An 18318-nucleotide genomic window follows, 5' to 3' on the forward strand; every position below is an offset into this window, starting at 1 on the left:
TTCTATTTGCTTTTATTATTTATTTATTGCTTTAATAATGCAATTGTCCTGGTCTTGACATATTTGGATCTTTTTTTTAACCTCTTGTGTTGAAAGCAAATGGCTTATATGCCACTGCATGGAGGGCATAACTGGAGCTTTCTATTGACGAAATATATTTCTTTGGTTTCTATTCTTTTTTTTTTTTTTTTAAACTGAGTTGAATCCTCAGCAGCTTTTTTTTTTTTTTTTTTTTTTTTTTTAGTGTATTTATTTTTGAGACAGTGAGAGACAGAGCATGAACGGGGGAGGGGCAGAGAGAGAGGGAGACACAAAATCGGAAGCAGGCTCCAGGCTCTGAGCCATCAACCTGGAGCCCGACATGGGGCTCAAACTCACGCACCGCGAGATCGTGACCTGAGCTGAAGTCGGACGCTTAACCGACTGAGCCACCCAGGTGCCCTTCTTTGGTTTCTATTCTTATTAGACTGCAAACACAAAGCCCAGGAAATGTAGGAAGATAAGCCTCTGAAATCAGAGCTGTCCCATACAATTGTGCAGATTGTGAACTGTACAACCTGCACAGCTATATATAGCAGCCTAGTGCTGCAATCTTTCATGGGGACCTGTGCTGTAATCATCCATACTTGCAGAAGTAAGTTAACTGAAGAAGAGGAGTATGTAAAGAAATCTTATGAAATCCTGTAATTTTTTTTTTCACACATGAAGCAAAGTTGATAACTTATTATTTAACTTTGAGTTTCACAGTCTTTATTATGGAGTAGAGTAATTTTTGTAGATGAAAGAAAAGTTCAGTAAAATTTGAATAAAAATTAGAAGTGGTGGGGGCAGGGAGGGGGATGCCTGGGTGACTCAGTCAGTTAACCATCAGACTTTGGCTCAGGTCATGATCTCGAGGTTCTTGAGTTGGAGCCCTGCATCAGGCTTTGTGCTGATAGCTCAGAGTTGGAAGCCGGAAGCCGGGAGCCTGCTTTGGATTCTGAGTCTCCTTGTCTTTCTGCCCCTCCCCCACTCACACTCTGTCTCTCTCTGTCTCTCAAAATAAAATAAAAACATAAAAAAAATTTTTTTAAATAAACAAAATGATTGCTCTTATAAGATTTTCTGTTAAGATTCCAATTAGATCAAAGGCATTGTAGCTATTTTAAGAGAGACATGGTGGGATTGTTTATTTTATTTACATTTTTTTAATTTTGAGAGAGAGAGAGAGAGAGAGAGAGAGAGACAGAGCACAAGTGGAGGTGGGGGAGGGGCAGAGAGAGGGAGACACAGAATCCAAAGCAGGCTCCAGGATCTGAGCTGTCAGGGCAGAACCTGATACCGGGCTGGAACTCTCAAAATGCAAGATCATGACCTGAGCCAAAGTCAGTCATTTAACCGACTGAGCCACCCAGGCGCCCCTGTTTTATTTTATTTAAATGTAATGTGGGTAATTGTCTCCTGCTTATTAAAAAATATCACACAAAGACAAATATCATATGACTTCACTCATATGAGGACTTTAAGAGACAAAACAGATGAACGTAAGGGAAGGGAAGCAAAAATAATTTAAAAACAGGGAGGGGGACAAAAACATAAGAGACTCTTAAATATGGAGAACAAACAGAGGGTTACTGAAGGGGTTGTGGGGGGGGGCTAAATGGGTAAAGGGCATTAAGGAATATACTCTTGAAATCATTGTTGCATTATTTGCTAACTAACTTGGATGTAAATTTAAAAAATCACACAGATTTTTTTTAATGCTGTCAAAAATTGACAAATATACAGCAATATCATATATAATCATATATATGGCAGCCAAGTAACTGTCAATTTATATGTAGGTATATATATACATCCTTAGCTGCATGGATACAGTTGGTAGAGAAGTTAGGACAATGGATTTCCTCTCAGTAGGGTGAGCAAGGGCATCCCTTTAAGCAGCTCTAAAAGCCTAAATAACTTGCAGTTGAAATGCAAAAAAGGTACAAAAGTAGTCTGGAGGCTGATGTCAGCCTGGCTGTAGGAGAGACTTCACAGTGATTTGGAAAAGAAGGTTTAAGATGGGGGGGGGGGTGAGTGGGGGTCCGGCTGGGAGTGGGGCCTTTGCCTGATCAAACTCAAAATACCAATTTTAAAAGAAAACTACCAAATTCTACACAGCCATCACTGTTGGTAATTAGAAAACACTGTCAAAAGTATTTTTTTTAATGTCAGGATGTAGTCATATCAACATTTTCCACCCTAAATTGCATAATATATGTAAATGTCATTGCTTCTCTACTTTCTTAAATCATTAAGGAAATTTTGAATTACCAAATTCTACTTTCTCCAGATTTTCTGGTTTTGGTGAGACAAACTGAAATAAACTCCTGAAGCATTAAAAAAATAAATAAGTAGGCCCCTAAAAACAATCTCTTTCCAAGTAGAGCACATATGGCTAGCAGCCACATCTCAAGCAAATCATAATTTAGGCCTTTAGTTGGACTAGAAACACTAAATGTTCCTCTCCTTGAAGCAGGAGACCCTACTTGCAGGAAAAGTGTCTACAAAGAAAAAGCAGACTCAGAGTAGTAAACTTTGAAAGCTAAACTTTTACAGAGTGATAACATTGTTGTAACAGTGTTACAAGGTATTTAATTTTATGGGTTAATGCTGGGGGGAAAATACAGGATAAATTTCTAGGCTTCTAGTAAAGTATTTATACTTTAAATATATATTTTTTTAATGTTTATTTTTGAGGGACAGAGCATGAGTAAGGGAGGAGCAGAGAGAGAGGGAGACACAGAATCTGAAGTAGGCTCCAGGCTCTGAGCTGCCAGCACAGCCCCTAAATCTTCTTATTCTTAACTGGTAATGTCAGAATATGAGATTTCTTATTTTAAAAAAATGATGAAAAAAATTATGGAAAAGGAAACTGGTTAAATAACATCTTCCTTGAAATAGCATTTTCCTTAAACATTCAATAGAATTTAGTGTTGTGTTTTAAAAGTGTTTTCAATGCAGGGGTGCCTGGGTGGCTCAGTCGGTTGAATGTCCGACTTCGGCACAGGTCATAATCTCACAGTTCATGGGTTTGGGCCCTCATCAGGCTCTGTGCTGACAGCTTGGAGCCTGGAGCCTGCTTGGGATTCTGTGTCTCCCTCTCCCTCTGCCCCTCCCCCATTCATGCTCTTTAGCTCTCTCTCAAAAATAAACAGACATTAAAAAAAATTTTTTTAAGTGTTAGCAATGGACTGTGCACATCAGAATCACTTACTAAAATATAGATTCCTAAAAAAATAAAATAAATAAAAAAATAAAATAAAATACAGATTCCTGGGCCCCACCCCAAAGTTTAAAAATAGGGGTAGGTGAGAAATCCAGAATCCGCATTTCAACTAGTAACCCTCACATGACTCCTAAGAATGCTAAGTTATGAGACCCACTGCGCAAAGTTTCTTGTAGATAGAATAGACATTATGTGCCCGTTAGGGCTAGGTATCCTTAATACTTAGCATGCCACCTGGCCCAGAGCAGATGGTCAATAAATGTTTACATAAGCAACTTACATAGGGGAGATGGTCTTTCCCCTCTTAAATCACAGCTCACGTCCAAAAGTTTACCTAAAGAAAGTATTCATCTATGTTCTATAGTTACCAGGGATAAACAAGTACAAAAAGAAAAAAAGAGAGACAGAGAGAAAGGCAAAGGATGTAGGCTAGCCAACTGGAAATACATTATGAATGTATTTGATGTGCATATCTAACGTGTGATATAAATGCACAGGCTCAATTAATGTGCTACAAATGTGTTAGTTCAATTAATTAAAGCATGAAACTTTTCTACTCACAGGCACCAGTTAAGAAAACAATGGATCCATAGAGCCCCAATATCTCAACTGCAAAAAATATGTAAAATATTTGCATCTTATGGATGAGAAGAATAATTTTCAATGTAAAAGTGTGCACATTTAAAACTACAGTGGAAAAATCCTAGAATGAGTGTGCCAAAGTAGAGGAGTGGAGTGGGTTTGGATAGGATGTATAAAAGGGCCATTATAACTATTGAATGAGCAGGTTGTGAGAGCAGCTGGGCTGGATAGAGTTGGTGGTTGGGTTGGCGGTGATGAGATTGGGAAGTTAGACCAGTATCCAAAGATGCATCAGAAGTAGGTCTGATTGACTGAGGGATAGAAATGACAGGTGATTACAAATGGCCTTCAAAACCGTGCATGACCAGAAAAATCTGACCATAATAAATTTATTCTTCAATCCAAAAAAAGCAAATATTTGCTTATTTCAGTTCTTTACGGATTTTTAAAAATTTTTTTTTACATTAATTTATTTTTGATAGAGACAGAGCACAAGTGGGGGAGGGGCAGAGAGATAGGGAGACAGAGAATCCAAAGCAGGCTCCAGGCTCCAAGCTGTCAGCACAGAGCCTGACACGGGGCTCGAACTCACAAACTGTGAGATCATGACCTGAGCCAGAGTTGGACACTTCACTGACTGAGCCACCCAGGCACCCCTGTTCTTTACTGATTTTAACTTAAAGTCTTTCCTCTCTATTTACCTACTGATCAATGTTAACACAAATTTATAGCACATTTCCATATTTCAGTGCTTTGTTTTAATAGATTAAAATGAATAAAGCATGGCTCTGATATCGCCAGAATCAACATTTTTGGTAATATGTAACACAAGTTACTAAAAAATAAACCTCAAGTCCTGTTCACCCAGTAAATTTCTAATGAAAGGGCCATGTCCCTAAATTCTTTTTCCAAAATAATGAAAAGATTATTTTCTAAAAGGGCATCTGTAACTATTATTTGTTTATCTTAGAAGTAGTATTTTAGGGGCGCCTGGGTGGTGCAATCGGTTAAGTGTCCGACTTCAGCCAGGTCACGATCTCGCGGTCGGTGAGTTCGAGCCCCGCGTCAGGCTCTGGGCTGATGGCTCAGAGCCTGGAGCCTGTTTCCGATTCTGTGTCTCCCTCTCTCTCTGCCCCTCCCCCGTTCATGCTCTGTCTCTCTCTGTCCCAAAAATAAATAAATGTTGAAAAAAAATTTTTTTAAAAAAAGAAGTAGTATTTTATTAGCAATGTGTATGTGTGTCTTTTAGGTTAGTTTTCTAGGCTAGCCCACAAAATCATGCCAGGGTCACTCTGAAATCTAAAAGCCCCAGGAATATTGAGTCTTTCTGAGCCTTGATATCTAAAGCCCAGAGTCCCTTGGAAATTCAAAGGATCACTCAGCCAGTGGGTTTTCCTGTATGTTTGTTTTGGGAGTGGGGCATAGCTAAAACAGCAGATCTAGTGGTCCTCTTTGTTGGGGAAGTATTTTTCAGTCATGAGGAAGGATTATCTTGCAAATTCAAAACAGAACCTGTAAATTTTAGAGCCTAATCTCTTGAAAATGTTCTACACAGTAGAAATCATGGAATTTGAAGTTTCATATTTTTTGTGTCTTCATGTACAGACTACAGTGAACAAGTAACCTGCAATTCTGTTGATATTTTATCTTCCTAAAACATTTTCTTTTTTTTTTTTAAGTTTATTTATTTGAGAGAGAGAGAACATGTGGGGAAAGGGCAAAGAGAGAGAGGGAGAGAGAGAATCCTAAGCAGGCTCTTTGCTGTCAGCGCAGAGCCCAATGCAGGGCTCGATCTCACGAAGCGTGGGATCATGACCTGAGCCGAAGTCAAGAGTCGGACACTTAACCAACGGAGCAACCCAGGCACCCCTTGTTGATATTCTAAATAGAAAAAGTCTAAGGGAGAAGAACACTATTGCACAGTGAATAATTAGTAACTGCCAAGTAGATGGAACACCTTTGACACAGCTTACGATAGTGGCTCCTGGACTCCCTTTTCCTAAAAACATGGGAGCCACTAATATAAATGTGAAAGACTGGAAAGAGGGCCAATGTGGCAAGAGCTTTTCTCCTCATTGAGAGGACCAGTGCTATTAGAAAATAAAACCCCATTGAAATAGGCAAATAAGCATACCCCTTCTTTGGAAAACACAATAGAAATAGAAATAGTGAGGTTTTCACTTCCCCTCCCATCAGAGTTGCTATTTCTCAGCATTGCACAGTAACATTATATTACTTAAAATGCTTCAGTGCATCCTTCAGCTGTTTCTTTTGCCATCCTGCATGCTGGGTAGTTAAATTTCAACTGAGTGATACTATCACATAAAGGAGTTTTAAATTTTGGTCTGTGCAACAATAATGATTTGAACATACCTTTATCACATGACTACGTGGAAGCCATGATTCTTTTCTCTGCATTCCCTTAGGATGACTTACATAGCCCACATTTTACAATCCTGGTGTGATGTATTGGGATCCATAAAGGTAGGCTTGATCTTAGAAATTTTAAAATTCAGTCGAGCTAAATTGGACAAAATCGAAACTATTTGGGAGATTCATATCGGGTACTGATTAGTATCAGAAATATAGTAGGATCAATCAGTTTCAGTTTATATTGTCTTTTATTTGAAATTTGAAAATTGCTTCTAAGTCACATAAGGCACTTGACTAAGACCTGTCTTATATTATCTGTGTTCCTCATCCTAATTTCATCACAAAAGCCTGCACATTTATAGAGTAAGTTTGTGATTCATTTTATTTATTTTTTATTTTTTTATTAAAAATTTTTTTAATGTTTATTTATTTCTGAGACAGAGAGAGACAGAGCATGAGTGGGGGAGGGGCAGAGAGAGAGGGAGACACAGATCCAAAGCAGGCTCCAGGCTCTGAGCTGTCAGCACAGAGCCCGACACGGGGCTCGAACTCAGATTGAGAGATCATGACCTAAGCAGAAGCCAACGCTCAACTGACTGAGCCACCCGGGTGCCCCAAGTGATTTGTTTTAAATTCACTTTACCAATGCTTGTTAATTGTGACTTAATTGCCATCTCACTGTTTACACATATACATATAATATTTCATCATCAATCACTGAACATCCTTCGAAATTCCTGGATGAAGAGTCATTATTTGGTAAGAGTCACATTATCAACACTAACTCTGCCTGACCTTATTTTGGAGCATTTGGGAGGACAACTGGGCCATATATACAACCATTCAATTAGGAAATCACCTTTGTGACACTTTTTTTGTTTTTTTTTTTTTACCTTTGTGACACTTAAAAAAAAATTTTTTTTAATGTTTATTCATTTGAGAGAGAGAAAGAGGGGAAGAGAGAGAGGGAGACATAGAATCTGCAGAAGGCTCCAGGCTCTGAGCTGTCAGCACAGAGCCCAATGGGGTTCAAACTCCCAGAGAGTGAGGTCATGACCTGAGCTGAAGTAGGAAGCTTTACCAACTGAGCCACCCAGGCGCCCTGACCTTTGTGACACTTTTGACAGGAGTCACCCAGCTACAGTTGGTGAGAAACTCAACTGCTCTTTAGATTTTAGCTTACTGGATGTATAGACTGGTCTAGCTCTTGAGAATTTTCCTCACAGTTGCCTAACAGCCACTTCGAGGTCAATCTTCTACTTTGGTTCTCATCTTTACCTTGGTACAACTCTGAAGAAATCTAAGTGGTTCTTAAAGGGAGTTTTTCCATCACCCTGAACTCATCTTTTCTGCTCAAGTCTTCCCGAATTTTACTCCAGCTTACTCAAACCACAGGAAAGGGAGATGAAACTCATTTCCCTTGGCTGGACTTCACCATTAATTTAGCCTAAAACTACTTATAGCCAGATAGTTAGCCAACTATTCAAGCATTTAAACAACTTGCCTCACACTCAGGGCTCATGTAGAAGCTACAGTTTTGGACTGTTATTGGGTTTCGTTAACATTTTTTGAGTTCCCACCATGCGTAAGACATAGGATTGCCAGACAAAATACAAAATACTCAGTTAAATTTGAGGTCAGATAAACAATGAACTATTTTTTTAGTGTATGTCCTAAATATTACATGATTATACTTATACGAAAAAATTATCTAAAATTTCAATGAAAACATAAAATAAAATTTAAATTTAACTGTGTGTCTTCTATATTTATTTGCTAAATGTGGAAGCCCCATTAAGACATTAACTCATTTACCTTCATCATAACATGATGAAATCGGGGACAGTTTTACTCCCATTTTATAGATGAATCATCTAATGCTAGCAGAGTCCCCCAGCTAGTGACATGGGAGTGGGGATTCAATTTTAAGTTGTCTAAAACCACAGTGCTTAACCCAGGACAAGGGTTCATTAGCAACAACTGTTGAACTTCAGAAAAATACAGATGCTAAGGCCTATCACAGACCTACTGAATTAAAGTCTTCAGCGCAGTAGCCCAGGCATCTATATGTTTGGATAGAGCTGCGGATAATTCTGATGTGCGGCTGAGATAAAGAAGATTGCTCTTACTTCCCCAGATGTTTTCACGTGAAGTGAGATTAAGCTGGGGTTCCACTTGAGAAATTAATTTTTTGAACATAAAAGCAGAATTTTGTGTTTACCTGTTAGATTGCTACATCTGGTCTATTTTGGTAGCATTTTAAATTATTTTCAAATCTCAATTCTGGCACTTTTGAAGATTTCTATTTCTGTAGAACAATAGGATTAAGCTCCTTTTAGAGTCACACAGATTTTTGTGAATTTGATGTAAACGATAGATTCTCTCTCAGGGGGTGGGAAACACATATGGACACCCATGTGATTTGGCACACAAGCTCAGGGGTTCTGCAACCTGGTGATAGATCTAAAAATCCATGGACCCTCAAGTTAAGAACCCATTCTTAAAGGATGTTTTCACTCTCCATCGCAAAATTTACAAGAAGTGCTTAACAATATTCGTATATTGTTAAGGATGGTTAATTCTTCCAATCAACTTCATTAAACTTTGAAAAATAAAACTAGTTGCTGTTTTCATTATAGAAGTAATTTTAGGAGAAATAAATACTCCTATACCCTACTGATGAAAGTAGGAATAAAATTTTGTTTTTACCTGTGGGAAAATACACTCTACATAAGATTTGCTATCTTAACCAGAGTTAAGTAGGGTTAAGTACATTCACATTGCTGTGTAACCAATCTCCAGACGCTTTTCATCTTCCAAAACTGAAACTCTATACCCATTAAACAACTCCGCATTCCCCCATGCCCAGCCCTGGCAACCACCGTTCTACTTTCTGTCTCTATGAATTTGACTACTCTAGGTAACTCATATAAGTTGAATAATACAGCATTTGTCTTTTGTGCAACTAGCTTATTTCATCTATGTTGCAGCACAGATGTTGTCAGAATTTCCTTCCTTTCAAATTAGAATAATCTATTATGTTATGTATGTACCACATTTTGTTTAGCCAATCACCAGTCAACAGACATTTGGGTTACTTCCACCTTTTGGCTGTTGTGAGTAATGCCGGTATGAGCATGAGTGTAGAAATTTCTTGAAGGAAATTTAGCAGTGTCAAATGAGGTACTACAGATTGGTGAATGATGAAATATATAAGGATTATAAGAAAGGATATGAGGGGTGCTTGGCTGGCTCAGTCAGTGAAGCATGTGACTTTTGGTCAGAGGTTGTGGATTCGAGTCCCATGTTGGGTGGAGAGATCTCTTTTAAAAAAAAATCTTAAAAAAAAAAAACAATAAGAGAGGGGATGATAAAACTATGGTTAAGTGAGGGGTTAAATACTTAAGTAGTATGTTGTATAGAAAACAAATTCAAAATTTCTATATGGGCGGGCAGGGTGCCTGGGTAGCTCAGTCGATTAAACAACCAACTCTTGATATTGGCTCATGTCATGATCTCACAGTTGTGAGATCAAGGCCCACATCAGACTCCATGCTGAGCCTGCTTGGGATTCTCTCTGTCCCTCTCTCTCTACTCTTCCCCAACTCATACACAAGCGTACTCTCTCTCTTTCTCTCTCTCAAACAAAAATAAATACATAAACTTAAAAAAATTCTTTATTGGGTCAGAACTTAGAGGACTTAAAGTTAGATTGGAATGTTACTGTTAAAGTGGAGAAATAAATGTCAACTCAAGATTATCAAAGAGAAATAATTTTTTCCAGCTCTGCTATCAAAGTGGCCTGGCATAGTCAATGTCCTGGATACACCAGGCATGGAATCTAATTTGTTACCCCTAGGTTATGCCCAGATTTTGGTCTTTAATTCTAGCAGCCATTAAAAGTATCTAATTTCACATCCTACAATAGAGAGAAAAATCAAGATAGGCTTAATATATCTTAATGTTTTCAGAAAGCAAGGATGTTTATAAAATATCAGGGCAATGTCAAAAGGATGATGAAGCCAACCTAAAGAAAACAAGATATAGCCAACTAAATGAGTTTCATCTGTGAAAACCCATGAATCTTTAATGATACACAAAAAAGGAAAAGTCTACATATATTATATAAAATGAAAGTTGTAACCTAAATAAGGCAAATGCAGTAGAATATGCTTAATTTTTTGGGAGACAGAGAGAGAGAGCAAGTGAGCATGAGCAGGGGAGAGGGGCAGAGGTGGGGAGAGAACCCAAGGCAGGCTCCACGCTGAGTTCAGCATGGAGCCTGATGTGGGGCCTGATCCCACAACCCTGGGATCATGACCGAGGCAAAATTAAGAGTCAGATGCTCAACCAACTGAGCCACCCAGGAGCCCCTATGCTTAATTTTCTAAAGTGTATTTAAAAAAAAATTTTTTTTACTGATAATTTATTTTTGAGAGAGAGAGAGAACCCAAGTGGGGGAAGGGCAGAGAGAGAGGGAGACAGAATCCAAAGCAGGCTCCAGGCTCTGAGCTGTCAGCACAGAGCCCGATGTGGGGCTCCAACTCACGAACCATGAGATCATGACCTGAGGCAAAATTAAGAGTCAGATGCTTAACCCACTGAGCCACCCAGGTGCCCCTAAAGTGTATTTTTAATAAATAGGGGAATGTTGACATTTATGGGTGTTATGCTTTTTCTAATGGAAAATGACAATTAATGAGTTATAGATACATAGTTATTGATTCTAAGATAACTTTTTTTTTTTTTTAGAGAGAGAGTGTGCAGGGGAGAGGAGCAGAGGGAGAGAGAAAATCCTTTTTTTAAAAAAATATTTATTCATTTTTGAGAGAGAGAGAAAGCAGAAGCAGGGAAGAGGCAGAGAGAGAGAGAGGGAGACACAGAATCTTAAGCAGGATCCAGGCTCTGAGCTGTCAGCACAGAGGCCAACACGGGGTTTGAACCCATGAACTGTGAGATCATGACCCAAGCCGAAGTCAGATGTTTAACCTACTAAGCCACCCAGGCACCCTAAGAGAGAAAGAATCTTAAGCAGACTTCATGCTCAAGCACAGAGCCTGACGTGGGGCTCAATCCCATAACTCTGGGATGGTGACCTGAACCAAAACCAAGAGTCAGATGCTCAATCAGCTGAGCTACCCGGGTGCCCCTCCCCCCCCTTTATTTTTTTACATTTTTAACATCTCTAAAACTGTGCTTCTACTGTGAATGGCTTTATAAATTGCTGTTGGTGAAGAGCTGCGTGTTCATACTTGGTCACAGCTGTTCATGATGTTTTCACTTTCACTAAGTAACGTACATTGTTGGTATTTTACAGGTTGAATTTAACTGTCATTTGAAATGTGTAAAAAAAGTTTCTTCTGTAATTTTGGCATTTGTTGAAATGAGGTATTGTGTACATAGAAAGGCAGTGAAACAGAGCAATGGAATGTGCATTTGATATTAGTGAGGACTTCATCTTCAGAGGAATGGCAACATATTTTTCATATTTTTGTTCAATGAAACAACCAAGTACTTTATGGAAACTGAGAAAGAAAAATGCCCACAAATAGATGGAGCTGGTTATATTTTGTTACTAAGATACATACAAAAAGATTCTTATCACACACCAAGAACTATAACTGAAGGCAGGAACTATTGCCAAATCCCTTGTAAGAAATAAAAGAATTTCAGAGTGTTGAGAGGGTAGTTTAACTAGTTCCTAAGTCATCCCAGACTATTGTTAAGGCATTGTGTATAGTTTAATAAGATTTTTCTTTCTTAGAGGTATATAAAATAATGACACAGCTGATGATACCATCTTATATTTGATAAAATATGGTACATATTTTCTCTATTTGATTAAGAAGGAAAAAGGAAAGTCATGGAGCTGTGAGATAGCCAAATAAAATGAAAAAAGTAGAAACTCTACCAAAGATAGGAAGAAGTAGGAGAAGGGGGTCCATGAGAGGGTGGAAAGATGATGGATTAGCTACATGCTCGGAAGAGGGAGGGAGGCAGTATAATCTCTATCCTTGTCCCCATGGAGATGAACCTATAAAGGGCTTATTACTTACAAGGCCTAGTAAGTTTCCCTATAGTGCTAGAAGACCAGAACTTAATACTTAACAGGGACATGTTACTGGTTTATATAATGCTGACCAAGCAAACAAAAAAGAATACATTATTTCAGGAAAAGAGATCATCTTACAAGAAACTAAAATCTATACGAAAGTGTGGACATGAAAAGTTCCCTTGATATGATTAAAATCTAACTATTAAAAAGGGGCTTATCTTACCAAAGAAGACATACGGATGGCAAATAATCATATGAAAAAATGTTCGACATCATATTTCATTAGGGAATTGCAAATTAAAACAACAATGAGATATTACTACACCCCCATGAGAATGGCCCGAATCCAAAACACTGACAACATCGTATATTGGTGAGGATGTGGAGAATAGGAACCCTCATCCATTGCTGGTGGAAATGCAAAATGATACAGCCACTTTGAAAGACAGTTATAGGTTTTTTACAAAATTAAACATACTCTTACATGCCCCTTGGTATTTATCCAAATGAACTGAAAATGTCTGTCTGCACAAAAATCTGCACACTGATATCACAGTAGCTTTAGTTAGAGTTGCCAAAACTTGGAAGCAACCAAGATGTCTTTTAGTAGCTGAACAGACAAATAAGCTGTGGTCCATCCAAACAATGGAATATTATTCAGCACCAAAAAGAAGTGAGCTCAGACCATAAAAGACACTGAGGAACTTTAAGTGCAAATTATTAAAGGAAGCAAGTCTGAAAATGCTACATACTGTATGATTTCAACCATATGTCACTCTGGGAAAGACAAAACTGTGGAGATAGTAAGAAAAGATCAGTGTTTGTCAGGGCTTAGGTGGGACGGGAGGATGAACAATCAGAACATAGAGGATTTTTAGAGCAGTGAAACTACTCTGTATGATACTATAATGACGGATACATGCCATTCATTTGTCCAAACCCACAGAACGTACAACTCCAAAAGTGAACTTTTGGTGAGTTAAGGTAAACTATGGACTTTAGGTCATAACGATGTGTCAGCGTGGGTTCAGTTGCAACAAATGCACCTGTCTGGTGGGGGATGTTGATAGTGGGGGAGGCTGTGTGTGAGTGAGGGCAGGGAGAATATAGGAATTCTCTGTACTTACCACTCAATTTTGCTGTGAATTTAAAACTGCTCTAAAAAAGAAAGCCTATTTAAAAAAAAAAAAAAAGGGCAGAGGGAGGGGGAGTATTCAGATGACAGATGATTTAGGTTTGAATGACCTTAGAAGATAAAACTACAAGTCAATGAAATTGACAATTCAGGCTCTCTAACCTAGTCTGAAGCAGTCTATTTTCTTTCTGTCTGTCTGTCTTTTTTAAAATTTTGTCTCTCAGAAAATTACCAGAAAAGTATAATCCCAGGAAAGTATAGAAATTGCTACTGTTGCAACCTTAGGAAGGTGTAAAAATAAGTATACAAATAATTTTTTTAAATGAATTAAGGACACCTGGCTGGCTCAGTCAGTAGATCATATGACTCTTGATCTCGGGGTTGTTGAGTTTGAGCTCCACACTGGGTGTAAAGATTACTTAAAAATAAAATCTTTTAAAAAATAATAATAAAGGGGCACCTGGGTAGCTCAGACGGTTGAGCGTTGGACTTTGACTGAAGCCATGATCTCATGGTTCATGGGTTCAGGCCCCACAGCATACGGTACAGAGCCTGCTTCAGATTCTCTGTCTCCCTCCCCTGCCCCTCTCTGCCCCTTCCCTGCTCCTATGTTCTCTCTCTCTCTCTCTCTCAAAAATAAATAAACGTTAAAAAAAAGTTTAAACAAACAAAAATAATAATAAAATAAAAACGAACTGAATTCAGGGTATTGCTGTTTTAAAATTGTAAATGTAAGTTTTATCACTGCTGTTTAAAGCATTTGAAATATTCTAAACAATTCTTTATATTAAATTTGTAATTAAATTTTAAACCATTCAAGAGATTTCGATTAATTAAATTTAAAATCATGTTTAAATGCTTAAAGAAAACTGATTTTCTAAGTTTTGTTTATTAGCTATATAAGCTTAGCGCATTAATTACGTTGCAGGAGGGTAGAGTGCTCCTCTTCATGCTTGAAAGCCCAGGAGACTTCAAGAATCCCCCAATTAAGTACAGTTAAAAAGCTCTAAAAATGCAGATACTCCTGGAACAACATAATCAACTTTGAGAAATTTATTTTAAGGGAATAATTAAAACATGAGCCAAGGTAAAGCTATAAGGATATTAATCATAGTGTTGTTAAGTGTAGTGAAAGTGGAAGCAACTTAAATGTTCAAAAATGAGGCATTTGATATTGATCAACATCCAAAAGTTTGTAGCTCATCCTACTAGGGAGGCTGTGAAAAATTAGTCGCTGCTCACAAAATGGCGCAGCCCCTATGCAGGGCAACAAGGCGGTGTCTATCAAAACTACAAAGGCATTTTGACTCAGCAATCCCGCTCCTAGGGATTTATCTTAGCAATACACCTGTAATTGTAGGAAATGACATATGTATAAGTTTATTCTTTGTCCCTCTTCATGTAATAGAAAAAGATGAGAAATAACCTTCCGCAGAGGACACTGGTTAAATAAACTATGGTTCATTCACACAATTGTATGTTTTGTGGCTGTAGGAGAGAATGAGGATGCTCTTGCAGTACTGATAATGGACACGGTCTAGAAATATATTAAGTAAAAAAAAAAAAGGTGCAGAGAAGTGTAAACAGTGTGTTCTCTGTTGTGTAAGAAAGCAGGGGAAATACGAATGTATATTTGCATTTGCTTTTTTATTTGCATAAGAAAACACTGGAAGGAGACACAAGAAACCAATAAAAGGAGTTATTTATGAGGAAAGAGGGATAGGATGGGAGTGAGACTTCTTAGTGTTTACCCTTTCTATACTGTTTTGATTTGCAACTGTATGCATGTATTTCTTATTCAAAAAATTAAATTAAAAATAGAAGAATTGTTAACTAAATGACAATGTGTTTGTATGACAGAATACTAGATAATGATTTAAAATTGATGTTATAGGGGCGCCTGGGTGGCTCAGTCGGTTGGGCGTCCGACTTCGGCTCAGGTCATGATCTCGCGGTTCCTGAGTTCAAGCCCTGTGTCAGGCTCTGTGCTGACAGCTCAGAGCCTGGAGCCTGCTTCGGATTCTGTGTCTCCCTCTCTCTCTCTGACCCTCCCCCGTTCATGCTCTGTCTCTCTCTGTCTCAAAAATAAATAAATGTTAAAAAAAAATTATAAAAAAAATAAAATAAAATTGATGTTATAGGTGTTTCAATATGTAGAGAAGTATTAAAAATATGTAATGAGTAAGAAATGCAGGTTATAAGAAAGTAATATATATCCTATAATTTGAGGAATTATACTTACTTCTTTAGTATAGCTTCCTAAAAAGTCAGTCAAGTGTCCCTTTTTAAGTCCATTTGTTGAAGTCCTAACCCCCAGGACCTCAGAATGTGACTATATTTGGAGGCAGGCTCTTCAAAGAGCTAACTAAGTTAAAATGAGGTCGTTAGAGTGGGCCCTAATCCAATATGCCTGATGCCCTGACAAGAAGAGAACATTTGGACACAGATATATACAAAGGGAAGACCATGTGAAGACAGACAAGATGAGCATCTATAAGCCAAGGCAAGAGGCCTCAGAAGAAACCAACCTTACCTACATACACCTTGATCTTAGACTTCTAGCCTCCACAATTATGAAAAAATAAATTTCTGTTGGTTTAAGATACCTGGTCTGTGGTACTTTGCTATAGCAGCCCTAGCAAACTAATACACTGTGATCCACATTCTCAAAAGGTTTAGGAGCTTGTACCCATTGGTGACGTATGATGATGCCTGTTTCGTGCCTTCTACTAGCTACTTAAGTCAAAATATGATATTGTGCCCTAATTTGCATTTCTTTTCATTTTCTTTGTATTAAATAGTTCTATTATGGCTCTTCTGAATTTGAATATCTTTCCACTGCCATGATCTGTGAACCAATTGATTATTCTTAGATGAATAAAGCTGTGCTTGAGTGTGGTATATTTATAGTGCTCCCCTGAAGAAGGAATACGGTTATAACGCCACCCATACCTTCATGGTCAATATTGTTCCCTTTGTGTGGAACAGTCCTGGCTGGGCTGCTCCACTCCATCCCTCTCGCCACCTCCCAGACCTCATTGTGACTGCTGTTTTTCCAGCTTTAACACCAGTTCTCCCAGAGACCACACCTAGGAAAGTATGTGGGACAGGCAGATATTTCAATCCCAGAAATAATCAGAAAAATCTCCATAATGAGCCTGTCTAATGGTCTGAACACCACATCAGCAAAGACAGTCTCCCTATGCAAAAAGAGCAAAGCAAAACAAAACAAACGAAACCGAAAGGGCAGTGTTAAAGCTCAGGGATAGTTTGGACTTTCAAATTTCTTCCATTGTATTGCAACATCCTTATATCAGAACCATCTAGTGACTAAACCTAGGATGCTTTACAAGGAAGAACTTGCTGGCTAATTAAGCGAGGGCAAGGTTAATTCACTGACAATGCTGTGAGATGTAAAGAGGGAAGCTAGGACCTGCTAACAGGAAATAGTTTTTCTGACTTACCAGCAGGAGAAAGGAAGCTGCATTTGAACCTGAATGCATCCCAGAGGCTGTTGAGTAACTTCACCCAGCAGATATATACAGCTGCGCATACCCGGGAGAGCAGTTATGACCAGACAGTCCCAAAGGCACTTCTAAAGACAAGTCTATCTCATAAGATCTTTGCGGTGACCTCCTTTGGGCTCATGAAAACCTTACTTCTGGTTGATTTCTCTACTTCCTGCCCCATGTTACATTCTTAGAAACCAAAAAGTGCTCTGAAGACAGATGTTCAACAATCCAGAGAATTCAAATCTTACACAATTGTCAGCGCCTGCAACACGGCACATACTGTCACAGAACCTTTTGTGCAACAGAAATTTAAAGTATTGTTTTATTTCTTACCTGGCTCATTTTCTGTAACAGATTTTGGTTGTAAGAAGCCTTTTGGTGTTCACCACAGATTATTTCAAACTGTTTGTCATGGCAAATTCACTTCCTCTTCCTTTTTTCGCGTAGTTAAACTCATTTAAGATGCCACGGTGTGGTTACCCCATATTTTAACACAGATGTATAACAAATAAAGATATTTTGCTGATGTGCACACCGAAGTTTAAATTTTCAATACTGTTATCCACTGACCACTCTTAGTCCAGTATTCCACATCACAAATATATCTGGTGATATATGAGTTAAATGGATGCTCTTTCCCCCTTTCCTCTTGGTTTAAAGCCTGTCTAACAAGACTTGCCAGTTTGGAACTCCAGAAATTGATTGGTATCTGCATAAGTGCAGCCTGGCCACGCCAGAGGTTGCATTTTATCATGCAAAACATTTCTGGCTCCCTCCTGCAAACTCCAGTCCTCCTTTCCTTATGCTGCCTTTTTGCCACTTGAACCTAGAATCCCCAAATTTCCTGAGATCTCTTGGGTTGATATTATCTTTATATCTTGTAATAAGTCCTGACGTTTGATTTTATCATATCGTTCTTGCCTGGGTAAGTTAATATGTTGCCTCAAGCACATAAGAGACATCCTATTAGACTTCCTTTATCAACATCAGTGTGGTCTAAAGGTGAAGGATTTGGAACCAGGAGATAGACGATTTCAATTCCAGCACCAGCTCTTTTTATAACTGGTTATGTGACCTTGGAAAAGCAATTTAAGTCCTCTGTTCTTCTAGCATGTAGTTTCCCAACTGTAATAAATATTATAAATCCATTCTGTCCTCATCACTTTTATCATCAAAAAACATTTATCAAATGCCCACTTGGTGATGGCACCTTGCATGGTGAGGCAGGTAGTCAAGGCCCCTGTTAGTTTCTAAGGCAGAGCATTTGAGCCTCCTGTGAGCATTTGTTCACAAAGTTTTCCTGCTTTTGGGGGGAATAAGAGAAAAACACACAGTAAAAAACCATTTTTTCCAGAAAAAACAGCCAAATTTATTTAGTGTTTTAAAAGATCTATCTTTTATTTTAAGATAC

The 18318-nt window shown here is 38.3% G+C and overlaps 1 protein-coding gene across 1 annotated transcript in view; it reads right to left on the bottom strand.

Moving 5' to 3' along the window:
- Window positions 1-16878, bottom strand: part of TLK1 (tousled like kinase 1) — a 197692-nt gene extending 180814 nt beyond the window's left edge. The window contains exon 1 of the mRNA XM_086718881.1: window positions 16860-16878. The gene's annotated coding sequence lies outside the window, so the exon portion shown is untranslated. The remainder of the gene's footprint in view (window positions 1-16859) is intronic.
- Window positions 16879-18318: the final 1440 nt, after the last annotated feature.

Source organism: Puma concolor, chromosome C1 (assembly GCF_028749965.1).
Source record: "Puma concolor isolate L17-30 chromosome C1, mPumCon1.1.hap2, whole genome shotgun sequence".
Classification (NCBI taxonomy): Eukaryota; Metazoa; Chordata; class Mammalia; order Carnivora; family Felidae; genus Puma; species Puma concolor.